This window comes from Macrobrachium nipponense, chromosome 10 (genome assembly GCF_015104395.2).
Source record: "Macrobrachium nipponense isolate FS-2020 chromosome 10, ASM1510439v2, whole genome shotgun sequence".
NCBI classification, from domain to species: Eukaryota; Metazoa; Arthropoda; class Malacostraca; order Decapoda; family Palaemonidae; genus Macrobrachium; species Macrobrachium nipponense.
Window position 1 is genome coordinate 23,280,287 of NC_087204.1, and position 18,284 is coordinate 23,298,570.

General features: G+C 38.1%; 1 long non-coding RNA gene across 2 annotated transcripts in view; it reads right to left on the bottom strand.

Moving 5' to 3' along the window:
• LOC135223471 (uncharacterized) overlaps window positions 1-11,411 on the bottom strand; it is a 331,546-nt gene extending 320,135 nt beyond the window's left edge. For both annotated transcript variants that reach the window (XR_010316509.1, XR_010316508.1), the window contains exon 1: window positions 11,286-11,411. This is a non-coding gene — a long non-coding RNA (uncharacterized LOC135223471). The remainder of the gene's footprint in view (window positions 1-11,285) is intronic.
• Between the last annotated feature and the right edge of the window lie 6,873 nt (window positions 11,412-18,284).

Sequence of the window (18,284 nt, forward strand, 5' to 3'; positions counted from 1 at the left end):
ATATATATATATACACATATATATGTATAATATATATATATATATATATATATATATATATATATATATATATATATATATATATGATTATTCCATAATCATAATCCCATCCAAATCTAAAACCTAGTTTTTGCTCAAACTAATATGTGCCTAAATGCTGAACGCCAAAGGAAAGAGAGAGAGAGAGAGAGAGAGAGAGAGAGAGAGAGAGAGAGAGAGAGAGAGAGAGAGAGAGAGAGAGAGAGAGAGCTCTGGACATACCGAAAGCATTTGCAATTAGTTTCCCAGCATTAGGAAAATTAAATTTCTCTCTCCTGATCCTCTTCACTTGCTTTAATTAGTAAATATTTTATAAATTTTCAGTTGCCTGTATATACAGAAATCTAATATCCTATTGGTTAAACTTTTCATTTTAATGTATATCATACATACCACAAAGTCCTTCTAATATATCCTTTTGGTTAAACTAAATGGTTTTTGTGTATAGTATATATACTTAATAATTCCATTTAATATGTAGTATACATACTTTATAATTCCCTTTAGTACCATCAGCACTCTTACTATCTTCTAAATGGTGCCACATATGTTCCATGAATTCTTCTAATACCGTACTGGTTACCCCTTCTCTCTTAAAATCTATCTTATACCCGCTATACAAATCCTTCTCATATCCTACGGGTTACCCTTTATCTTTTAAAATGTCAGATAACCACTACAGAAAATTTTCCCAAACCTACTAGTTAACCTCTCTCTTTTAAAATGTGTTCTATAACCACTGCAGAAATCCTCCTCATATCCTACGAGCTAATCTTTCTCTTTAAAAGTTATCCCCTATCCACTACATAAATTATTCTCTTATCCTTCGGTTAGCCTTTCTCTTTCAAAAAGGTTGCTGCACTGACTGCAGATATCCTTCCTAAATCCTACTGGTTACCCTTTTTTCTTTTTTAAATGTAAGACAATCCACTACAGCAAGCCTTTTCATATCCAACTGGTTGACCTTTCTGCAGTACAGAAAAACTTTTCATATCCTACTAATTAACCTCTCTCCACTACAGTAAGCCTTCTCATATCCTACTTGTTAACCTTTCTCGAGTACAGAACGCCTTTTCATATCCCACTGGTTAATCTTTCTCCAGTACAGAAAGCAATTTCATATCCTTGTGATTAACCTCTCTCCTACAGTAAGCCTTTTCATATCCTACTGCCTAACCTCTCTCCAGTACAGTAAGCCTTTTCATATCCTACTGGTTAACCTTTCACCAGTACTGATAGCCTTTTCATATCATACTGGTTAACCTCTCTCCAGTACAGAAAGCCTTCTCATATCCTACTGGTTAATCTCTCTCCAGTGCAGAAAGCCCTCTCATATCCTACTGGTTAATCTCTCTCCAGTGCAGAAAGCCTTCTCATATCCTACTGGTTAATCTCTCTCCAGTGCAGAAAGCCTTCTCATATCCTACTGGTTAATCTCTCTCCAGTGCAGAAAGCCTTCTCATATCCTACTGGTTAATCTCTCTCCAGTGCAGAAAGCCTTTTCCATATCCTACTGGTAATTCTCTTCTCCAGACAGAAAGCCTTCTCATCCTACTGGTTTAATCTTCTCCTACAGGAAAGCCTTAATCATAATCTACTGGTTAATCTCTCTTACCCAGTACCAGAAAAGCCTTCTCATATCCTTACTGGTTAATCTCTCTCCAGTGCAAAAAGCCTTCTCATTTTATTCTTACTTGGTTAAAGTTCCTTCTCCAGTGCAGAAAGCCTTCTCTATTTACTGGTTAATCTCTCTCCAGTGCAGAAAGCCTTTTCTATCCTACTGGTTAATCCTCTCCAGTACAGAAAGCCTTTTATATCTTACTGGGTTAATCTCTCTCCAGTCAAAGAAACCTTCTCATATCCTTACTGGTAATCTCTCTCAGTGCAGAAACCTTCTCATATTCTTAACGGTTAATCCTCTCTCCAGTGCAGAAAGCCCTTTTCAATCCTTACTGGTTAACTCCTTCCTCCAGTGCAGAAAGCCTCATAGCCACTGTATCTTTTCTGGCTCTAGTGCAGAAAGCCTTTTCATATCCTACTGGTTAACCTCTCTCCAGTACAGATAACCTCTCTCAAGTACAGAAAGCCTTTTCATATCCAACAGTTTAGGCTCAAAAGTCTCCACCGTAGGAGAAACGAAGACTCTTAGACCTTTATATGGTCTCGTTCCTCCTCAGCGAGGCGAGGAGAAACAAGAGGATAGAAAGAACCCTCCCCTCAGGCACACCGTCCGTCATAATTACAAATGATGAGAGAAGACTTGTTACGAAGGCAGTTACTTTGCCGGCGCATATAGTCCTGCCAGGGTGCTTCCGGTGACGCGCTGGGCAGAGGTAGTAGTAGTAGTAGGAGGAGTTGGAGGAGGAACCGGAGGAGGAGGGCAGTGACTGCTTAGTAGCCCCTGGAAAACCGCAGTGCCCCTGGAAATAGCCCAATCACCATCCCCTTGCCCACGGAAGGTAATCGCCGGAAAGACGAAAAAAAAAAATGAGCATACAAAAAAATGACATATGCGTCTAAACCTGGTCTGTTCCTTACCTCTGGAATCATTGACTTATTTTCCAGCAGCTAGAGTGCGAAATCCAACAAAAGTCCCGGAAATTCGAGATTTTGGTAATAATACCTAAAAGGAGAGAGAGGGAGAGAGAGTGTTTTTTTCTGGCTTGAATGATAAAGGACGGATGTTATGGAAAATCCAGATTTTCTGGAATATAAAAGAGAGAGAGACACACACACAGAGAGAGAGATCATTTCCGTGAGATAAGCTCTCAAGGTATCGATTTGTGGTAAGAATTTGTCTGAAACGATGACAGAGAGAGAGAGAGAGAGAGAGAGAGAGAGAGAGAGAGAGATTCTTCTTCGGCCACCAAGTGCCTGGAGCCATGATCGTGACTTCCGGCCCGAGGGGCTTCCGTCGTTACCGTCCCATGACAGGCCCCTGGGGGGAGGGTGGGATGGAGTAAGTTGCGGGGGGCGGGGTGGTGGGGGGAATGGGAAGGAGAGGAGGAGGAGGAGGAGAGGAAGAGAAAGAGAACGGAAGGGAAGGAGAGAGAAAGAGAGGAAAGGAAAAGTGGAGGGTTATGACAGGACGAAAGGGGAGTACAGCGAGTGCAGAGAAGAAGGGGTGAAATTTAAACTGCTCTCTCTCTCCCTCTCTCTCTCTCTCTCTCAAAGATACAATTTTTTCTATACATGTTGTACACTCATACAAGTTAAAATTAAAACTCTGAAGTAAATTAAAGGAATTATAATAATTTTTATTATCATTACTGTTATTACATCTCTCTTTCTCTTTCACAAACACACACATCTATATTTCACTCTCCATACCCTGACGTTGTGGCCAATTCATAGACCCCTCCCACTTCGAAAACTAATTAAGAGAGTCTCTCTCTCTCTCTCTCTCTCTCTCTCTCTCTCTCTCTCTCTCTCTCTCTTTCGTGCGCACTTAATATTTTATATCCCAGCGCTGTGTCAACTTCACAGGCTCCGCCCACTTCGAAAACTAATTACAGATTCTCTCTCTCTCTTTCTTCTCTTTCTTGCAATTATTCAAATTTCACTCCCCACCTGCCATAGGTAGGTAGCGCGGTCAGGCTCCCGCCAGAGCCAGCAGTCGGAACGAAATTCATCCCGAAATCTCTTCATTCCGACCTTCGGCGCTTCCGCTGCTGTTCGTCCAGATCGGCGCGGCCTACCCAGGCATGCCTCCTCGGTAGTCACCACACCAAGGTCCTCCTCCTCCTCCCTCAGGAGCAGTGGCTGTGTAAGCTCCCAGGGGAACTCCTTTCAAATAAACACACACATACTAAATAACAGGGCCTCACTCAAAAAGGATGGTACCTAGCAGAGATCTTTATTAAAAAAAAAAAGTTATAAGTTTTCCAGGCCTAACCTGTCGTCATTGCCTGATAGCCGTATAAAATCCTGTATATGTATGTATGTATATATATATATATATATATATATATATATATATATATATCTATATATATATATACTCATTAAGTACTCATTAGCTACCTTTGATATCTAATTCACTCTGCCTCGGAAATAATATATTTACATATATGTTATATATGTATATATATAATTATAGAAAAATATATATATATATCAATATAAATACATATATGTATATGTAATAAATACGTTAATACAATATATATATATAGAATAAATATATCTATATCAATAGATAAATAAATATGTATATATGAATAAATACATTATACAATATATATAATATATATATATATATATAATATATATATATATATGAGAGAGAGAGAGAGAGAGAGAGAGAGAGAGAGAGAGAGAGAGAGAGAAGCCTAATGAACCAGCGGTCACATGGGATTAAGACGAAGGACAGCGGCATCTTCCGTCTTACTCACTTGTTCCATTTGAACTTTACTTAAACTTTACTTAATGCATTACTCCTTCCCCAACTTTCTACAACACGACGCAAGCAGGATGTTCCCTGGTAAGACCACATCCTTCTAAAATCCTATAGGCCACCATGCTCTCTTTCTTCTTATCCGATCTCCAGCCGATGCTCCGGGATTTTCCTCTGTTCTCTATTTTCTTTCTTTATTTTTCTAGAATTTTGCCTCGTTTAGAAGTTATTCCCCGATTTTTTTAAAACTGCTTTCACCTTTATTCTTTAACTTCAAATTGTTTTCCTAAAGGCATTTTGTTGCCAGTTCCGCCGGCCTCCACGTCTGTAACTGTCGTTTGGTGCTTTCACTAACCTAAGGTGAAACTTAAAATGCACCTAATTTGTTAACGGTAATCTAAAAAAAAAGTCTATAAATCGATTCTTTACGAAAATCAGGACAAATATTTCATTAACAAGATTTTGTAAAAAAAAAAATGTATTGATTTTGCAGCAGTTTACAAGGTCAGTAAATTGATTCATGACAAGAAAATGCGATGAAAAATCTTTTATAAATTCGTTAAAATGTTTGTTTACAATAATAATCAATAAATCGCCCGTGGAAGCTGAAAAATGAATTAAAATCAATTCCGTGGCGCGTTCTATCAGAGATAGTATGGAGATAGGTATGCAGGGCTGAATTATTTTATCTTACTGAGCGCGATTCATATAACTTTACTTTGAAATATTCTGTAATAAATGTACAGGACTCTGTACTAAAAAAATAAAAATAATTACGTGCATATTCCTAATAATTCCAAATACAAGATAAACTTTGGAAATAATTCCAATCATTCGAATTGCAGAATAAGCAAACTTTGGGTAATTCGTGAAAATTCCGCAAGATAAGGAATAGAGAACAAATTCGTCTGCATATTTCCGTTCTTTAATATTCCCTTAAACATAAAAAGATAGTAAATTAGATAGCTTTGGAAAAATACAGTCTTTGGCTCCATGCACATATCCGTAAAATATTAAGTACAAAATGGACACGTTAAAACTCTTGTATTTAGAGCTTAAATAAAATAAGCTTTTGTGCCTAGTTATAATATTCTTCCGAACAATTCACTCAAAAGTGGAGACATAAATATTCGATACGAATGAAAAATTTATTTTTTTCTGAAAGAATACATCACTGATACCGAGTGAGTCTAGTTTCCAAAAGTCTATTTCACTTCTGATATACTGCATTATATATATATATATATATATATATATATATATATATATATATATATATATATATATATATAAACAAAAAAGAACATAAAAAAAAAACGGGAAAACCGAGAACGTCATCAAACCCAAACTCGCCGGTGTGTGTTTCCGCTCGCCCGTGCGTGAGTTCGTTCGTCCATAGTAAGTTCGCCAACGGAAACCGGGAACGAAGAATATTTGCAATATCTCGCCAGGGTGACTCTCGAAAAAAATAAAAAAATAAATAAAAAGTAATAAAATATGAGCACCGATAATAATCGCAGTCAGGAATGGCAATAGTCGCAATTGAGCCGTGAGTTATGCGTCCCCCTACAGGTGCCATCTACCGGACGACGGAGGAATTAGAATTCCAATAGACTCATGCCAGGTGCATGAATCACGCGGCTGAGACGGAGAAAAGAGAGCAATTATGCGAATTCTGGCTTCGTGACGGAGAGGCAATGATGGGATTTTAATCTCTGTCTGAAATGGAACTCGCAATTTCGCCGTGTCTTAATTTAGAGTTGATTTCCTCTTCGCTAAGTGACAAACAGTATTCCTCGTTCCCGGGACTCTGGGACCTGGATGATGATGTAGTCCAATGATGAGCTAAAATTGGCGGGAAAACTGTACAGTTCCTCGAACACTCTCAACCAGTTTTAGACTTACTTGGTAGGTACTGGTTGTAATCCGTCCTGGATCAAATGAGCCGTACCTCTTTGCACTTTTACCAAAAGTAATTTTCCTATAGGCGAGAAGCTGGATACAAATTTGAACTAAACTTCGTTACATAAGCGTTCGATAGTCACCTCACACGATTAGTCTCATTGTTTTAACATGGAGGAAGGGGAAACTGAAGAACCCACGTTGGTATATTTTTTTTACTTTTTAACATTTGAGACATACGAGGAAGAGAGAGCGTGAGGGAAATGAGAAATACGTTGAAGAACCATTAAAGCCTCCAGTGCGTGTATGATAACGCTTGCGAAATAACGGGAAATAGCCAGTATCAAGAATTGTCGTATTTGGTGCAACCACGAGTTATTCAATGCGCAAGTAAAAAAATCAAGACTATAGGTCTACAGAGTTCCCGAAACAAGAGGAAAAATAAATAAACACTATTATTATCTAATATTATTCATACGATGCATTCCTGTTTTCAGAAGCCCAAATTGAAGCCTAGTAACTACCTCATCTTATACACTTTTACAGTATATCGTCTCGAAATTCAAAATGTTGCTCATTTAGACTTGACATGTCATTTGCAAGGGAACCTTGACAAGGGTTTTGAGTGCAAAGTAAATCAGATAGATTTTAGTGTTGCTTTCGATTTAGTAAATCACAAGGCCCTACGTATAAACTTCAGAATCTTGGAGTGGGTGGATAGGTTTTAGGATTACTTCCAGATTTCCTTATATGTAGGCAGCAGCGAGTTGCTGTGGACAGGGTCTTGAGTAAACCAAGACCTATTGTGTCTGGAGTTCCTCAGGGCAGTGTTCTTGGCCCACTGTAATTTTCAGTGTAAACAAGTGTCATGGTTGTTCAGTATGCCGATGATGCAACAACACTTGTGGGTGTAGTAGTCCCAACTAGAGAAATGAAGCTGCCTCCAGGCTCAATCGGTACATGGACCGATCATGGAATGGTGGGGTATGAGGCTGGACTCCAGTAAAACGAAAGCACTATTGATTAGCAGATCTCGTACCAATTTCCCACCCCATCCTCCCCTTCAGGTGGATGGAACTTAGCTGAACGAGTCTGGAACTTTTAACTATTCTAGGTGTAACTTTTGACTCGCATCTCACTTTTGAGAAACATCTCTCGAAAGTTTCAGCAAATGCCGCACGAAAGTTCGGTGTCGTTCGTGAAGCCTCATATATCTATGACAGTGATAAAATCAGTGCAACCTGTTTTTAGGTCATGTGTACTCCCTTTAGTAGAACACTCCAGTGTGGATGTCTGCTTCTACCAGATTTATCTCTTTTAGAAAGAGTGGTTCGTGGTGGTAGGTTTCTGTTTCTTAACAATAGTTATAACTTGGACCATCGACGGATGGTCTCTTGTTTGTCACTTTTTGTAAGTTGTGGATCAACAGAGATCTTTCACATTTACACTTAATCCTTGGTACCCTTTATCTACCGAGAGCAGCCAGAGTCACTGAAGAGTAGCACCAATATCCAGTAAATGTGCCTCGCTGTAGAATTTTCTCTGTTCCAGAGGTCCTTTATTCCTCAAACCGTTGGATTCTGGAACAACCTCCTACAGGAAGTCGTGTACCTGGAACTTCAGAAGTTCAACGAAGGTGCAATAAATTAATTAATTTTTTTTTTCTTTTTAATAAGTGGGGTCTCCCTTTCATTAGTTCCCTTTACCTCGTCTTACTTCTTCCTAATGAGCATCATAGTCTTTGGAAGCTTGAATTTCAAGTCAATGGCACCTGTGGGCTTCTATATGAATAGGTTTCATCTTCTGAATAATAATAATACTAAAACTGTGCTATTTATAAAACATGACTGCGCTCATTTAAAACGTGAATGAGCTATCTATATTTAACGCGAACAAAACATGACGGTGCTAATATAAAATATAAATTAATTTCCATTATTAAAATTAAAACCATTTCAAATGCGCTGTTTGTAAAACCTGAATGCGCCATGTATAAAACAAAAATGCGCTATCTATATTCAAAGGAAAAGTAATCAGGGTGCGATATTTATAAAACATGAAAGCGCTGTAGTATATACAATAACTGGGTAGTGAGCTGGCTGGGAGATGGAATTGTTAGTTGCTTCTACACAAAGGACCTTGCTAGGCAATGGTACAAGTTCTACATTAACGATAAATCCCTGTAGCATAGCGAAAGCTATTCATGTCTTAATAAAACAATTCGTCTCATAGTTTTGAGCAACAAAATAAGGAATCAATGGGCAGCCACATTTTGCATAGAATCAATCAGTACATCAACTGTTTCTGATTATGTCAATTTAATTAAATTAATAACTTCATTGAAAACTAGAAAAGCTAGTTATTCACGAAAAACTATAACTGCAAACAAAAGGGCCTAGACCGATAAAACGAATAAGGCCCTCCAAAGACATGGTGATAATGATGATGTTTCAGCTATTCAATGATCTAAACAAAATCATAAATATTAAAAAAAAAAGGCATTTCAAAACTCAGGGGAAAATTCAACCTGATGGAAAGCTCAATAAAAAAGATATGTGGAGATAAAAACGATTTTCAAACCCGTCTTTGGAGACGATACCAATACTGAGCTTCTCTCTTCATGTTGTGACGTCTAGCATCTTCAAATGACTTAGTTTATGTGCAAGAGCTTCATGAGGTTGACCATGCGAGTCAAGTATTGAGAAACCGGAAAACCTGCATCGGGAAAATGTGTCGTATTTGTGCAACGATTGTAATGCTATGTTCAATGCTACTAGTAAGGAGCGGAGTAGGGTGTGATTTCAACAAGATGCTGAAAACCGTTAGAAAGGACTTGGACACAGCACTGACTAAAACAGTCTTGTTTAACTAAAAAGTATAATGAACTGATTAGATAGACCATAAGCCAAGTCTCAAATCCGCAGCAGACTGAGCCATACAAACATTCGTTCTAAGTTTTTGGAAAGCGTAACGTGAAGGTTTGAAAAAAGTATTGGGTGTAGCAATCAGCATGTCCAGTCACACCGAAATATCCACAAAGGATACAAAGCTAACCCCAAAAGGAGATGTCAAAGACGAGAAATGATGGAAAACACTACTCAAGTTAGAAAATAATAGGATTTATAACAAGGAGCATAGATAATCTGTAAGATAGGCCTAGGCACAAGCTACTGTGGTCCTAAGAATACTGGTAAAATTAAGTCCCACAAAACTGTGTAAAATCTAAATTGGCCGAAGGTTACATTCTAGGTTAAGTGTACGTAAATTTGTGATCAATCCAAGTAAATTATGTACTAGAACTGGTAGATTCTATACCAGACCTGTGTGAATATATATTAGGCCTAGTTAATTTTTAAACTAAGACTATGTACATTTCAAGTTATTCCTAGGTAAGCTCCTGGTTATTGATACGTAAAATATATGTTATCGAAGGTAAATATGGGTTATCCAAAGATAAACTTGTTTGGGCCAGGGTAATTTCTATACCCGGGCTTCAATAAACCATAAATTAGGCCTAGTCTTGAAATGACACGAAGAGCAAGGAATGGAGAGGATGACCACCCCAGCAGCCACTCAAATTCCCCCAAAAGTAGCAGAAAGAAGAGAGCAGGTCCCACATATCCTTGGCACTGGAAGAATTCACAGATGGTTCTGAGTCGTGGATTCCACAGTGCCAAAGATGGAAGGGCATAATATGCAGCTCGCAAGAACGAAACAACGACACTCGCAAGAAGAAAGCGACGACAACTGCGCCGGGATACGACAGGAAGGGACGAGGCAGGGTTTCAAGAGGTGTTTCAGCGCATATAAATGACGCCACGCAGGAGGATAAAATCGCAATCAGGAATTCGTAAGTTTTATTATATATATATATATAATATATATATATATATAGATATATATATATATATATATAATATATATATAACCTATATATATATATAATATATATATTATATAATATATATATATATATATATGATATATATATAATATATATATACATACCCTAAATGCTACAAGGCGTGAAATTGTTCTCCAAGTGAACATTTGCTCGTATTCAAAATCATTTATTGTAAGAGCACAATTTTTTTTTTCACAGATAAATTTCAGTTATTTGCTGCATGTATCTAATTGCTAAACTAGATCATTCATTACACTAATCATTCGTTTGCATATGTACATGTTACAGGCGAAAGAAGCAGAAGACATTTGAACAATTCCCCACATGTAGCAAAACTCACCAAGGTAAGTATTTTTATTTTGTGAGACTACAATCATTCTCTCTCTCTCTGCTCTTCCATCTCTCTCTCTTCTCTCTCTCTCGCTCTCCTCTATATATATATTATATAATATATATATATATATATATATATATATATATAATATAATCAAGATACAACTCTTTGGGCCTGCGGCGTCTGTTCCAAGCAGATCAGTCTACCCTAACCCAATGAATACCTTTCCCCCATTAGTCTAGACCGAGGCCAGTAATACACACTAACGGTCTTTATCAATCTTGCTTGCAAGAGCAACTCTTAAATGATATGAAAGCAAGTTTTACTTCAATTTACGGATGCTAAAAGCAGATCTACTTTTATTTTTAAGAGGCTTTTTACGTCTGGTAAGCATGAACCACGCGCCGTGTATTCGGTTATAGGTCTAGGCCGATGGTCGGTTTACCAATTACCGGACTCTTCCTACTGACTATGACAGAAAGAATATAAGCCCATTTGTCTGTTCAACTCACGGCAGTTCATTAGATCATTTTTTTACTTAAGTATGCATCAAAATAATAAAACGAAAACTAATACCAATCCAACTATTCAAGTACAAGACGCGCACACTACTTTACAGGACGTCTCGTACCAAAACCATCCAGAGAAAAATTACCTCTGAGGTTTTAAGATAAAAACAAAATTTGTGGACCACGTGAAATGAAACTCACCCCACCATGATGAAATCACAGGAATTTTGGAAAATGAAGATAATTAGAGTTCCATACACGAACAGGGAAAGTTTGCAACCGAAGATACTGAGAACTAGACTCAGCCAACAGTGACAGTTCTGCCAAGCTCCACAAAACGTTAGTGGTGGCCTGGCTGCCGGGTTTACATACAGCTTGAGGTGTTGAATAATATTGTCATGAAAGGATTTCGGTTAACCAAATTAATTAAACTAAGTATAATCCGTGAAACGCTCTCATATATTGGGCTTTATATGATCAAATTACACTACTACAATTAATGAATGCTCAAACTTGCGTTGATAAAAATGAATCTTTTATTGTGGAAATAACTCGAGTATCATAAATATTATAAAAATAACGGAGAATTAACGATAAAAAGTTGGAATAAACACGTACATACAGTATATGTATATATGTGATTATATAATATATATATATATATATATATATATATATATATATATATATATGTGTGTGTGTGGTGTGTGTGTGTGTGTGTGTGTGTGTGTGTGTGTGTGTGTGTGTGTGTGTACTTATTATACTTGAATTATTTCCACAGTGAAGGATTTACTTTTTGCAACGCAAGACTGAGTTATCATCAGTTGTAGCAGTGGTATTTATCATTATGAAACTAGATATATGAAAGCGTTTCTTTAATAACATCTAATTTAATTTTCATTTAACCGAATTCCTTCCATATATATTATATTATATATATATATATATATATATATATACATATATATATAATAATATATATATATCATATACATTATATAATATATATACATATACGTACTATATATATTGTAAGAACTTACATAACTTCTGAATGACAGGTATACCACACAGCCCTAGGCTAATACTGTCGCCACACGAAATACAAAAAAGGTCACTGGGAAAATCTAACGCAACAAAACAAGCAATATAATTTGCGAGATATTAGTCCATGAAACAGGAAACAAAAAAATTAAAGAAATCATATGAGAGTCAGCTTTCATTTTTCTCTCATGATAATTCGCAGGAGTTTCCACGCTGTCTCGTACTTCTCTGTTCCTCTAGAAGTCTTACCTCACACCGCTGGGGGACGGTGGAACTTCAGTCTGTTTACTGAGGATGGGTTCAACTGGAACCTCAAAGTTTCAAATAAAGATGCTATTCTTTGCTAACCTAAAATAGTTTACTTTATACTTTAATCATTCATTTATATTTCTGTCTATTTATTTCTCTACTCCATTTTTTTCTAATAAGCGCTCGTCATTCTGTAATTTATTTCAAATGAACACCATATTCTCTGGAAGCTAAATTTCAAGTCAATGGACTATGTTGGCCTGTATCATATGAATAAGGATTTATCTTCTGAACAACAACAATAATAATAATAATAATAATAATGACAATGAATTGTTTCTAGTCTACACTATTGTTTAAGGATGAATAATGAGTAATGAGTTTATACTTTGACGTCGTTTTCAAGGTATGCAATCTTTAGAGGGCTCAGCTGAGAATTTTAGAAAATGGTAAAATGTAGCAAAAATTACATAAGTTGATCCTTACATTCCACTTGCAAAGTACATCACAAAATTGGTGACAAAATGTCACACGAGTGATGTATAAATACCGCAAATGATGCAAGAAATATCACAGAATTTGTTTTTTTATTTCTCGACAAATCTATTAAAAACCTCAAGTCGCTGATTTTTGGGTACCTATCAAATCCAAGGACGAATGCTTTAAGATACATAATTTTCTGCTAGTGACAAAAATAAATAAGCAAATAATTCTAAGTTTGGTAAACGTTACTCTCGGCTAATATTAATTATTATACTCTTGCCAATACCAGTGTTGTAGTTAAATTTAAAACTGCAAAGTTATCATACTACCTTCCAGGCAATAAAAACTCAAAAACCAAACCATGGGAACTGAAAACGGAATATAACTATGTATTACTGAAAATATCAATATAAGCACAGGTATAAAAAGTTATAATTATATAGTATAGTATATAAATCGTAGTATTACACAAACAGAAATTGTAAGTCTAACAATTGGCGTAATGCCAGCGTAGTCTACCAACTGGCATAAGGCCAGCGTAGCGTACCAACTGGTATAAGGCTAGCGTAGCCTAACAACTGGCATAAGGCCAGTATAGCCTAACAACCGTCATAAGCCAGTGTAGCCTAACAACTGGCACAAGACCAGCGTAGCGTAACAACCAGCATAAGGCCAGTATAGCCTAACAACCGGCATAAGCCAGTGTAGCCTAACAACTGGCACAAGACCAGCGTAGCCTAACAACCAGCATAAGGCCAGTATAGCCTAACAACCGGCATAAGCCAGCGTAGCCTAACAACCAGCGTAGCCTAACAACCGGCATAAGGCCAGCATAGCCTAACAGGCCATCGTAGCCTAACAACTGGCATAAGGCCAGCATAGCCTAACAACTGGCATAAGGCCAGCATAGCCTAACAACCAGCATAAGGCCAGCATAGCCTAACAACCAGCATAAGGCCAGCGTAGCCTAAAAACTGGCATAAGGCCAGCATAGCCTAACAACTGGCATAAGGTCAGCGTAGCCTAACAACCGGCATAAGGCCAGCTTAGCCTAACAACCGGCATAAGGCCAGCGTAGCCTAACAACCGGCATAAGGCCAGCATAGCCTAACAACCGGCATAGTGTAGCCTAACAACCAGCATAAGGCCAGCGTAGCCTAACAACTGGCATAAGGCCAGCATAGCCTAACAACCAGCATAAGGCCAGCATAGCCTAACAACTGGCATAAGGCCAGCATAGCCTAACAGGCCAGCGTAGCCTAACAACCAGCATAGTTTAGCCTAACAACCAGCATAAGGCCAGCGTAGCCTAATAACCGGCATAAGGCCAGCATAGCCCAACAACTGACATAAGACCATCATAGCCTAACAGGCCGCGTAGCCTACAACCAGCCATAGTTTAGCCTAACAACCAGCATAAGGCCAGCGTAGCCTAATAACCGGCATAAGGCCAGCATAGCCCAACAACCGACATAAGGCAAGCATAGCCTAAAACCGGTATAAGGCCTGCATAGCCCAACAACCGACATAAGGCAAGCATAGCCCAACAACCGACATAAAGCAAGCATAGCCCAACAACCGACATAAGGCAAGCATAGCCTAAAACCGGCATAAGGCCAGCGTAGCCTTACAACTGGCGTAAGGCCAGTGTAGCCTAACAACCAGCATAAGGCCAGCATAACCTAATATCTGGCACCAAGCCAGTGTAGCCTAACAACTGGCATAATGCCATCGTAGCCTAACAACGAGCATAAGGCCAGCGTAACATAACAACCGGCATAAGGCCAGCATAGCCCAACAACTGGCATAAGGGCAGCATAATCTAGTAACATCAGAAAAACAACAGACGAACACAAGTTTTCTCAATCATGCATAAGACTATATTCTATAATATAGCTCTTGACAAATCTGTTATACTTGTGTGTAAGGAAAAAGAGTGAATGGGAATCTTTTTTCTAGATCAGGACCGAAGAACGTACGCCTCTGGAAGGAAGGTAGGTTATAAGAGTAATGAAATACAGGAGCTGGAAGAGAAAGCCAAAGTTTGGTAGGGTGCCTGACTTTATTATTATTATTATTATTATTATTATTATTACTACCAAGGGAACAAGCTCCCTCGTTTTCTGTAAAAGATATCCCACTGCACTTCTGCTGACTTAGGCAGTGGTTGTGTATCTAGTCATCACTCGACTGTGGTGGGTTACACATAAATCAGAGCGGGGCTTGATTATGATATATAATATATATATATATATATATTATATATATATAGAGAGAGAGAGAGAGAGACGAGAGAGAGAGAGAAAAGAAGAGAGTAGATAGAGAGAGAGCCTCTGACCTAGGCTGCGAACTGTAAACCGGGTATTTGATCGACTATTGTGGGTCGCTGCTAAGGTGAAGGGTATAAGTCTATCAACTTCATCCCAAAAGACTTGACGAGAACCAGGCGGTAAACATATTCTATCATCTCCACTGCTAAGGTAAAAAGGATTAGCATATGCAACAATAAAATAGAAAAAAGATGGGATAAAAATTGGGAATAAGTAATGATAAATAAACGAAAAACCATATACATGAACAGAATAATAAGACTCGGAACAAAAACGGCAATACAGTTAAGTCGTTATTCGATTCGCCGCGCAGTTTAAATATATTGCTCCACCGGACGTGAATACTTTGACATTGATCAACTACACCAATATAAGTTCCCCCTTCTACTGGTAATTCACAATGACACGTCAGTACACGACGAAAAGTCCGGCTGAATTACGTTTGCATGTCGTGCGGTCAGGTCGCGTGCCTCTCCGTGCTTGCGTGTTAGTACTAAACAACAAAGGACGGTGTGTCTAGTGCGCTAAACCTAGGTATTAATGTAGGGACTCTAGGCTAAGTGTATCTAGGTCTAGATTCTTGACTAACGTGGACGCGTACAGGTTTATTTGGGCTTGCATTAAGTTATACATTTTTATAAAAGTTCTAGGCTAAGCTGTGTGGAACTGGATCTAGACTCGAGACTAACGTGGACGTTTCTCAATTTACAGTAAAGGATACATTGTATAAGTTCTTGATACACTCAATGCTACGGTAGACGCGTTATAATTTTATCTGGCCCTACAGAGAAGTATAATTTTTATAAGTTCTAAGCTAGGCTGCGTGGATCTAGGCTTATATCCTATACTAACAGACGTAAAATGGATTTACTTGGACTTAGAATAAAGTATATCTTATAAATTATGCAAACCTTCACTTTACCAAGTGCATGCATAAGTTATATATCGGTTAAGTAATGGAACCAGATAAACTCCACATTTAAATCTTAACGCTTCGACGTTAATAAGTTCCCGTAATGCATAAAATATAAGACTCGCATCTGAATTTAACATGTACACATACATGTTACACATCTGAATTTAACATGTTGAGGACTTGTCGTAAATCCAGATTTAACTTGAACGTTTTCACAGAGCATAACGTTGAACGTGAACTCAGGCTTGCCGTCAGAAGACTATACAACAACGTTTTAACACGCTTGCCTACCTAAGTTCTATATTCCTGGAGGTCTTAATGACACGTTATGATCATAAAACGATAAGAAGTGTGGCTAGACAGACAATTATGCGTTTGAAGACTAGGCGACGTGGGCAGGTTTAATGTAGGTAGGTTAAAAAAAAAAAAATTTATATGCAATTTAGGCCGAAGGCCAAGCATTGGGACCTACGCAGTCATTCAGCGCTTCTATTGAGAGTAAAAGGTTTTAAAGGTGTAACAGGATGAAAACCTCGTAGTTGGACTGTGAAAGCATTGTCAGGAGAGGGTGATAATAAAGAAGAGAGATAATGTGAACGAAGATACAGAAAAAAGAATGAAAAGGGTTGCAGCAAAGTGCCTTAAGTAATGCCTACAATGTACCGAGTGAGGTGTACTGAATGCCCAACTTCCAAACGAAGTTAATGTAGGCCTGACATCCTGTACAGTAACCTTGAGAAGCTAGTTGTGATAGAATTACCTTTGATTTAATGTAAATACACACTCGCTTAAAAAGTTACCTGTGAATCAGAAAACAAAATGCCTTTCGCAAGCACATATAATTTAAAACCTGGATTATTACTATTATTATTATTATTATTATTATTATTATTATTATTATTATTATTATTATTATTATTATTATTATTATTATTATTAACAAATGTCATGTGAATAAAAAAAACAAATGTGAAACACCTAAGGCAAAGACTCTACAAACTGGAATAATCTGGTTAGGGCTAAGACATGACAACACAAATAGGCCTAGTTTCCATTCACATGGTTTACAGTATATTAGTTCTGCTTCTTTGGACGATTCTTCCTATCAACAAGATTTACCCAAATCCAATCTTTTTCGCTGTTGAAGTTTTATCACGGGATTTTGAATTAATAAAATTAATTTCGGAAATAGCGCTATTTGTGTTCGTTCACATTACTATCGAGATATTTTTCTAAAAATTACGATAAAAAAAAAACAGCAGCGAATGTCACTTTCGCTGTTTTGTCTACAATGAGCTTCGCAATATGCATTCATTCGCTGATGATGATAATTATCTTTAATTCTTCATTGCCTCCCTGTTCTGAACAACTGGGCTACGTATAAAGGAAAACGAATGCAGGAAGCTAATAAAATATGGATCGCACTCAATTTAACAATGGAGGGATATTCACAACCAACCCTCCCCCCTCCCTCCAAACCTTTATCCCGCTTAACCGCAAAACAAGCAGCTCATTGCACCCCCGCCCCCATTTATTTTACCCCCCCCCCCTCTCTCCTCACCCTCCTTTTCTTCCTCCACCCTCGCGTAATCTACTGCAATCCATTTCCATTTCCAGCATTTCCTCACCCCCCAAAACCCCCCTTGCAAAGAAAAAAATCCCCAAACTTACTGTGAAAGTCATGCTAGGTGTGAATTATAGACGCTTCTGCTGCATGACAAACCTCCCCCTCCCCCTCCCCCTCCAACCGGAGTTATAAGTCTACTCTCCTCCCATCCCCCTTCCCTCTCTCCTCATCCTCTCACCTGCCCCAAGCTCACTCACCCTCCTTACCCACCTCCAGTATTGCGACGCCCACAATCCGGTATTTACTGGGTAATGATCAGTTTGCAAATGTGTAGTCTGCTACGGTTTATGGCGCGACTGGGTTCCTCTTGTCGCCAGTTGAAACAAGATGGCTGCCGGTGTTTTCTTTGTCGCTGTACGATGGAAGGGAAAGTTGAGGTCCTCCGTTTTACTCATTTTATGTTTGACAATTCTAAAAGTAGCCATGAAGAATTCATACTCAGACTACCTCAGTATAGAAGGAACTCGTCGCCATGGCAAACGGAAAGCACAATTGATTCGAGTAAGATATTGATGAAAACACTGGCCTTCCACCTATATAGTAGTACGATG